This window comes from Triticum dicoccoides, chromosome 1B (assembly GCF_002162155.2).
Source record: "Triticum dicoccoides isolate Atlit2015 ecotype Zavitan chromosome 1B, WEW_v2.0, whole genome shotgun sequence".
NCBI classification, from domain to species: domain Eukaryota; kingdom Viridiplantae; phylum Streptophyta; class Magnoliopsida; order Poales; family Poaceae; genus Triticum; species Triticum dicoccoides.
This window is the reverse complement of record NC_041381.1, coordinates 3,833,077-3,841,967: the sequence shown is the minus strand read 5'-3', so window position 1 is coordinate 3,841,967 and position 8,891 is coordinate 3,833,077. Positions and strand designations below refer to the sequence as shown.

Here is an 8,891-nt window from a genome sequence, read left to right as displayed (position 1 = left end):
GGGGGTCTGCTTGTGGCTTGGAATGATGCTATGTTTCAAGGAGAATGTCTGTTTAAAAATGATTTCTCTCTTTCAATGAGGTTTATTTCAGTTCACACAGGAGAATCTTGGATTCTGACTAATATTTATGGTCCCTGTGATGAGGAAGGGAGACATTTATTTCTGGACTGGTTCAAAAACATTCAGATGCCTGTTGAAACAAACTGGCTAATTTCTGGGGATTTTAATTATATTAGATATCCTTCCAATAGAAATGATGGTGCTGGAAATATAAACAATATGATGGATTTTAATGCTGCAATCAGTCAATTAGCTTTGGTAGAAATTCCTTTGAAGGGAAGAAGTTTTACTTGGAGTAACATGCAGCAGGCACCTCTGTTAGAAAAAATTGATATGTATTCACATCTAAAAACTGGTCCTCTCACTACCCAAATACCTTGTCCTTTCCCTTGGCCAAGCCTATTTCTGACCATTGCCCATTTGTGATCCTAATTGGTACTTCTATCCCTAATGCTAAAGTATTCAGGTTTGAGAATTTTTGGCTTCAACTTCCAGATTTCCAAGAAGTAGTAAAGTCCAGCTGGCACCAAGCCATTCAAGCCACTACTACTGCCAAACTCATTACTGCAAAGTTTAAAAGGATTAGGAAAAGTCTAAAAATTTGGAGTAAGGGCATTTCCAACCTTGCGCTCAGCATTCAGGCCACAAATAGTGTAATCTTGATGTGGGATTATTTTGAGGAGTTTAGACAGCTCTCAGATATGGAGCAAAATGGCAGAGAAATCTTGAAAGAGCATCTCTTGAGGTTGTTGTCCTTTCAAAGCATTTACTGGAGACAGAGAGCAACAATTAGATGGGTGAAGTTTGGAGATGAGAATTCAAAATTCTTTCAGGCTAAGGCTACCATTAAATACAGACATAACTTCATTCAAACTCTTATGAATGATCAGGGGGTTGAAGTAACAGAGCACCATGCTAAGGCTACAGTTCTTTGGTCAGCTTTCAAAGAAAGATTGGGTACTTCAAGTGAGATGTCTGACCATCTTAATCTAATAAGACTTATTCACAGAGTTGATGGTTTAGAGGATTTAGATGCTCCTTTCTCAAAACAGGAAATTGACTCTATGGTCAAGGATCTTCCTTCTGATAAAGCTCCTGGTCCTGATGGATTCAATGGTGATTTCATTAAAGCTTGTTGGAGCATCATTGCTGAAGATTTCTACAGGCTGATTACAGATTTCTACCATGGAAATATTTCTCTGCAAAGTATCAATGCTTCCTTCATCACTCTAGTTCCCAAAAAGGACAATCCTGCCAGAGCAAATGATTTCAGACCAATTTCCCTTCTCAATTGCTCCATCAAGATCATTACCAAGTTGCTGGCCAATAGACTTCAGACAGTTATTCTCAAATTGGTTCATGTCAATCAATATGGATTTATTTAGAGCAGAACCATTAATGACTGTCTAGGATGGTCTTATGAGTACTTACATCAATGTCAGCAGTCTAAATTGCCTATTGTTCTCCTCACGCTAGACTTTGAAAAGGCTTTTGATCTTCTGAACCATCAAGCAATTCTTGCAATTCTTAAAGCAAGAGGTTTTGGAGATAGATGGATGAATTGGATCTCCATGCTCCTTTCCTCTGGTACTTCTTCAGTGTTGCTCAATGGGGTGCCAGGAAAATTCTTTCATTGCAATCAAGGGGTCAGACAAGGTGACCCTGTCTCTCCTTTGCTATTTGTGTTGGCTGCTGACCTACTTCAATCCACCCTCAATGAAGCTATGCAAAATCAGCTGATTCTTCCTCCTATTGTTAGTCAAGCTTGCCCTAACTTCCCAGTGATTCAGTTTGCTGATGATACCATCTTAGTCCTGCCAGCTGATATGAGACAAATTGAGCAAGTCAAAAATCTCCTCCTACATTACTCTGCTTTCACAGGTCTGAGAGTGAATTATGAGAAATCCTTCTTGGTGCCTTTAAATGTACCAATCTCACAGCTCAACTCTTTGCTTAATGTTTTGGACTGCCAGCAAGGTCACATATTTAGGTCTCCCTCTTGGCACAACAAAACCAAAAATTGAAGATTTTAACCCAATGATGCAAAGAATTGAAAGAAGGCTTTCTGGCTGCTCCACTATGTTATCTTATGATGGCAGGCTTTTGCTTATAAAATCAGTTTTTGCATCCCTGCCAATTTTCTTCATGAGCTCTCTAGCTCTCCCAGTTGGTGTGTTACAGCAAATCAACAAGTACTTGAGAAATTTCCTTTGGAGGAAATTTGGTATGGAGGATCGAGGAACTGCACTTATTGCTTGGTCCAAGGTTTGTAGGCCAAAAAAGCAAGGAGGACTTGGAATTCTTGATATCTCTATTCATAACAAGGCACTTGTAATGAAAAATCTGCTTAAATTTCTCAATAAGGAGGATATACCTTGGATTAATTTAATCTGGGAGAAATATTACCACTCTAAACTGCCAAGAAGAAAAGTTGAAGGCTCTTTCTGGTGGAAGTCTCAGATTGCTCTCCTAGAGAGATTCAAACAAATCAGCAAATGCTCCATTGGATCAGGACAATCTATTCTCTGCTGGTCAGATAATTGGTTGGAACAGCAGCTCCAATCCTTGCTCCCTCACCTTCACTCCTTTGCCCTTCATGAGGATCAATCGGTACTAAGTTTGTTTCAGGAGGAAAATTGGATTGATCAGTTCCATTTACCTCTCTCAGTAGAAGCATTTGAAGAATTCAACCAGCTCCCCTCTTTGGCTCCAACCTTAGACCCACAAGTTAAAGATAGGTGGAACACCATTGGTGCTTCTGGCAGGCCCTCTTCAATTCTTATTTATAATCTGCTTCTGGAAACGCATGAGGAACATCCTATTTTCAGTCTCATTTGGGATAGCTCCAGCAGGCTAAAGCATAAAATCTTTTTTTGGTTGGTAGCTCACTGTCGAATCAACACGAGGGCTCTTCTTCTACAAAAGGGCATGCACCTTGATGATACCTTTTGCCCTAACTGTAATCAGCAAGCAGAAGAAACTCCTATGCATTTATTGTGGGATTGCAGTTTTGCGCAAGACTGCTGGAACTCTCTGATTCCAGACAGACGTAGAGGAACTTCTGTTTATGAGGACACGATCTTGGCCACACAGCTCCTTCCAAAACAATTCGCTGTTGAAATCCTTATTTTGGGTTGTTGGAACATTTGGATTCAGAGAAATAATTTAGTGTTGAGAGCTCTTCCTCATTCGATTCAGTCTTGGAGATACCACCTCAAGAATGATCTAAAGCTACTTCGACATAAGATCAAGCAAAAGTTTGCAGTTCGTTTTTCACAGTGGATAGATCATAATTTGTAATCATGGGTTCCATTCCTAGAGCAGGCATTGGCTAGCTTATAGCCTTTATTTTTTTGGAATTTGTAACATTTTTGTACTATATTTTGCTTTAATTGATTTACCGTAGAACATTTTGTTCTACGGTGTTGGGTCAAAAAAAAAACAATAGTCATTGTTGTGGTTGCATGTCAAATTTTCCCGAGTCTTGATGATCTTTAACTCTCCTTTGAATTATTGGTACTTACGGGCTTTGATGTTTATTGCTCTTGAGAAGAGAAATGTTCAATCTTCTAGAGGAAACTAACTTGGCAATGGCACTGAGTGGAAGGATTGCTTTCCACAAAGAGGTGGAAAAGAGGCCTCCACAAAATATTTTTCCACATTTTATGGGATTGTTCCTTATTTTTCTATGAGTTCAGGTGAATTTTCCTGGCTTTTCAGCATTCCTCGGCAACCTTTTTTGTGATTTCTCGAAAATTCTTGAGCTTTTCTATAATTTTACAGGGCCTTCTCTGCTACTTTTGAGAAACTCTTGGGCTTTTTCGGAAGATAGGAGCCAGCATACTCCTACAACCGTTGGACACAACAAATTAGCAAATCGCTATTACAGACAATTAAGTAGCCGGTCATCGGTCCTCGCTTGACGCCATTGTTTTGGTCGTTAGCTACAGTAGGTCGGATGTCTTTGTATGGTACGTACATTGTGATTCCAGTCCTAGAAGGCGTGGACAGCTCGCTCTGGCTAGTCAAGAGAGAAGATTCTTCGTACTCCCTCCGGTCCTTTTTAATCTGCACATTGAATTTGCCGAAAGTCAAACTTTGCTAAGTTTGACCAAATTTATATTAGAAATTATTAGCATCTATAATATCTAATAAATATAATATGAAAATATATTTCAAGATGAATCTAATGATATTGGTGTTGTTATGTGAATGTCTATAATTTTTTATATAAACTTGGTCAAAGTTGAATGAGATTGACTTCAGACAAACCTAATATGCAGAGTAAAAAGGACCGGAGGGAGTACATTGCTCCAAAAAGTGGGCCCAAGAATGCATGGATACAACCAATGTCTCCTCTTTCCTAATCCTCTCACCCGTAAGCGTAAACCACCCACGCTCATGTGGCACTCAAGCAGGGAGCACTACGATGGACGCTTCCTTCTCAAGCGTCACACAGCTCGCTGCGCCTGCACCTCTGGACACACAATAATACAAAACGTGTTTCCGTTTCACTATGATTCTCAGTCACGTAAGAATCAAAGGAATATAATATCAGTGTAGTAATAAGAATATAATTTGCATTTCAACTTCGAGGTCTTGCAGAGCCACATGGCAGGACAATAATCAACTAGATCGGCAACGCGCCTTGGCGCGAGGGTGCCGGTCCAACCGATATGGCCAAGCAATGGAAGATCAAACCACATGATGCCTTGGTAGGCCAGATTTACATGTAACAGGACAATAGTTTATGAAGAAGAATAAACATTCCAGAAATGTAACATCATCAAGTTCAACAGAGTCATAAGATTATAAAAACTAACCCGCCCCAGAAGTAAGGCAACATCAAAGTGGACGTGATAAAACTACAAAGCCAATTAGATATTTCCAACAGCGTAGGATCCCGAATGTGAAGTGCGGCCTGCCGCACCCACCTGGTTTCATTTTAGCTAACCCGGCAGAAAGATAAAAAACAGTATGACGAAGCAAAGGAAAACATATACTTCCCAAAATCTGAACTTGATTGAATCATATTCAGCCAAGTAAATCAGAATATATGTTACACATGATACAAAGGTACAAAGCGGATACAACAATTTATATATGCATATGAAGCTATGACATGTACGCACAGCGACTCGACATCATCGATACAACAGTTCGTACACCCAAATACATGCTGGATATGTTCTCCGTACACCAGTAAAAGGATAGCACATATAGCTTGGTCCGCTATTTCGGATCTGTTCTCATTCACTATGCCAGGCAAAAGAGAGTACTCAGCGTACACCCAGGATCCTGTCTTCCTCCTCGGGATACTTCTTCCAGTCTTTGAAAAATCTGCACCACAATCAAAGATCTTGTGTTTTATGGCAGCTCACGTTATGACAACTATTAAAGATTCAATACAACTTAGTCTTATATGCTAACCATAATATTTGCTTGCCCTTGGACAGTACAACAGAATAAAATAGGAGGTGCAAATCCAGAACAATGTATGTTGGGTGACAGGGCATAATAATAACAAATCCATTGAGAACAAAGGACCAACTCAAGCTAGCATCTGTTGATATGCCCCTACAGCCGAGCCATCATTTCTTTGCACGGTCATGACCAAAATGATAAGGTCATGCATAGCCAATCCTCAAATGCACGTAAGAGGAATGTATAGCATATGGGTTAACTAACTAACGAATATGAGGATCACACAAAACACATCAAAAGTATGATTACTTTAAGAGATACCCAGTCTAGAGCCTAGGCTTCCTGTTCGGAGGGCAAAGCTTCTTTTCCCGTCAGTGTCTCATCTTGTCCACTTTAAGAGAAAAACAGTGAAATAAGCAGACACGACAAAGATAGATATTGTTATAAACTTATGGGGAAAGCAAAAGTACATACCTTGAAATACCATCGATCTCATCTTCTAAGGTAGAAGAATATCCACCCAGCATTGTACTCTTCTAGAAGAACAAAGCAAAAAGGCACATTAAATCAGCATTCAAATAATGGTCTTTGCTCAAATGCGATATGCAAAAGACCTCAACATTATTAACCCATGGCGGACCCCACATGGCCCCGTTTTAACTAACCCCGGCAATAGATAATATATATGTATTACTCAATATATCTCATAATGGAAATGTCGAGAGGCACCAGGGAGATGAAATAATATAACACTTTTTCATATCTTGCATAATTCCAAGAGCACGTATAGCCTTCTCAAAGAAGAAAACAAAATGGGTAAGAAAACATCTAGCCAATAAGTAGATACAGATGTATAGTAAAGGAAAAAACATTCAGCACCTCAATAGAGGAAAAAATAGCACAGGTGCATCAGAAAAGCCACAGTTCAAAGAAATATATATATGTATAAAAGCAAAATCATGCAAGACAACTCAAGAACTTTTAGCAAACCTACAACTGCAAGAAAATTCAGAAGGGTATGTTAATAATAAAGGAAGGGCACAGTTTAGGATCTAAATAGCGACATTAGTGTTGTACCCGACGATAGCTAGTTGTGTGCAAATGAAACAATATCGACAGACGCGGAATTTAACAAAAAAAATGTAGGTAGAACAATACAAAATAAACATTAATACAAATTGACAGGCACAAGCATAATCAGAAAATATCTACCAAGAGCATACCGAATGCATGACTGTTATTGTTTCATTCATAGGTCCAGCCATGACTATTTCAAGTTCTCTATGGGCAACACAAACTCACCAGGAAATGATCATCATCAGGCATCTATGGGCAAACATCACCTTGTTTGCTTTGTGCTCAACTACTTTCTGAAATAGAAATATAGAAGTTTCAGCAGCAAGCAGCCAAGTAAAGTGACACATTAGTAAGGCTGCTATTTATATCCCATCATAGCAAATCAATCTAAGATACAGTTCCAACTTCCAAATGCAATAGTGAGCCATGGGGAGCAGGATTTAAAAACCATGACACCGCATAGGTTATATGAGTGCACACCTTAATCTTGATTCTGAGCTCTGGTTAACCAAAAAGCAAAAGAATTAAAATCAAACATGAGAAGTTGAGAACAGGAAACCCATGTGTCTCAGATCGTCCTGGACCTCTCTGCACATGACATGCGAAATTAAATTGTTAAGTTGTATAGCAGAAAAAAAATTCAGAACCAAATGACACAGGCTAGGAAGGCAAATTAAAGAGGCTGCACATGATTAATAAGAGGAAGGGTTGATTCTATTTTTTCCAAGGTGGATACAGAGAGAGATCCTTTATTCCAACTGTTCATCCAAGTCTTGGACCGTTTGAGCAAACACGTATCACATCATATCCTCTTATGAGCATGTCCCGAGACATCTTGTGGGCTGCTAAAAGGATCATATATATCAAGTACCAGAGAGCTCTGTTCTTTGATAATCTCTCATTATTATCTCATTCAAACTTTGTGGGCATTAATTAGTCATATATATTAGTAGTGACAAAATAGCTATGCACCTTTATGTCCTCTGCTCTTCTACCTATAGAGTTCACGGTCACCATACAAAAAACAATGAAACAAAGAATAATAAAGTACATCAGCAGACATTTGATCAATATGTTCAGCTAGCCTTCTACCTCAATCATCACATCAAATCTCTTTATTTGGGTCAAGAGGAGAAAAAACTATCAAACAGGGGATAATAAAAATGGATTCACCATGAAAGAGTAAAGAAGAGAGTTGGTACCTACTCATACGCAAGCGTCAATTCTGGTGTTTCCAACTTTAATGATAGGCTAATCGAAACGAGAGGCCAAGCAGTCCTGGATAATCATTTTGAAAAGTCTAATTAGACAATGTTAAGTGCAAGAGAGGCAAGGTGACTAATTTTGCTTGCTGCTTGTAGAAGACAACATCCTTAACATAACCACCATCTAAGCACTCCGCAAATGAAAGGCCATCAGTGATACAGGCTATCATTGTCAGCTTCACCATTTCGAAAAGATAACAAGACACAAGCAAAAGTGCCACCTGCAGAAAAAAGCAGAGGAGAGCTAGTAAATACTTCTAACATCTTCACTTCGGTATAGAGGATCCTACTTATCCAATGACCCATATATCTCAAATAGAACAGATTAATATATCTCAAGCAACAGTTAATGTCCAGTATGTTCTCTAAAGTTACAGAATATAACAGGTTCAGAGACTGTCAAGATCAAACAATAGTGAGGGGATTTTGTAGCCACATGGCAAAGCTAATAAAATTTCTTCTAATTTAAATCTCAGACATCTCAATGAAATAAATAATTTGATACATAACTGAAACTGAACTCTAACCTTTTGTTATTTAGTTGTCTTCTAATGACTATCAACACAGGTATAACTAAAACTTCAAAAGCTTAATGTTAACCAGATTAGAACTTTCAAAGTATAAGACCATATTGAGCAAGACTAAGGTAAAAGCAAGAAAGATTAAAATTGATTACCACAATTACACAAAGAGACGTATTTTTCCTTTTTCAGGCAACCAAATCTAGCTCAATGTATGGTATAAGGATTAAAACTCAGGTTCACTATACCAAATCTAGCTCCAGAAAGATAATATAGTGAACCTGAGTTTGATTCTCTGAAGCTCGGAGCTTTAAATATTTTAATAAAGAGAACATAAAAAAACTCTACTGAGAAATCCTCTATGGAGATCATATTATCTTTCTGGAGGAAGTACAACGAAATGGATTGTGGAGGGATAACTTCAATATGCAAATAGTATCACTTTGAGGAAAAATTCTAGAATCCCTTTGAAACAATCACGTGAGTGTATTGTATGCGTATATCTTACCTTAGCAACAGGAGGAAGAGGCAATCATAACTCTCC

At 38.5% G+C, this 8,891-nt stretch overlaps 2 long non-coding RNA genes across 3 annotated transcripts; both read right to left on the bottom strand.

Annotated features, from left to right (window-relative positions):
* Window positions 1–5,349: 5,349 nt before the first annotated feature.
* Window positions 5,350–5,989, bottom strand: LOC119315009. Its single transcript, XR_005152538.1, has 3 exons — window positions 5,959–5,989; window positions 5,794–5,875; window positions 5,350–5,400 (listed from the first exon to the last, which is right to left on the bottom strand). It is a non-coding gene; the product is annotated as an uncharacterized LOC119315009 (long non-coding RNA).
* On the bottom strand, window positions 5,986–8,074 carry LOC119315003. 2 transcript variants are annotated; one of them, XR_005152536.1, is made up of 4 exons: window positions 7,764–8,074; window positions 7,042–7,149; window positions 6,787–6,854; window positions 5,986–6,020 (listed from the first exon to the last, which is right to left on the bottom strand). It is a non-coding gene; the product is annotated as an uncharacterized LOC119315003 (long non-coding RNA). The 2 variants fall into 2 exon arrangements; XR_005152537.1 differs by having other exon boundaries at window positions 7,768–8,074.
* Between the last annotated feature and the right edge of the window lie 817 nt (window positions 8,075–8,891).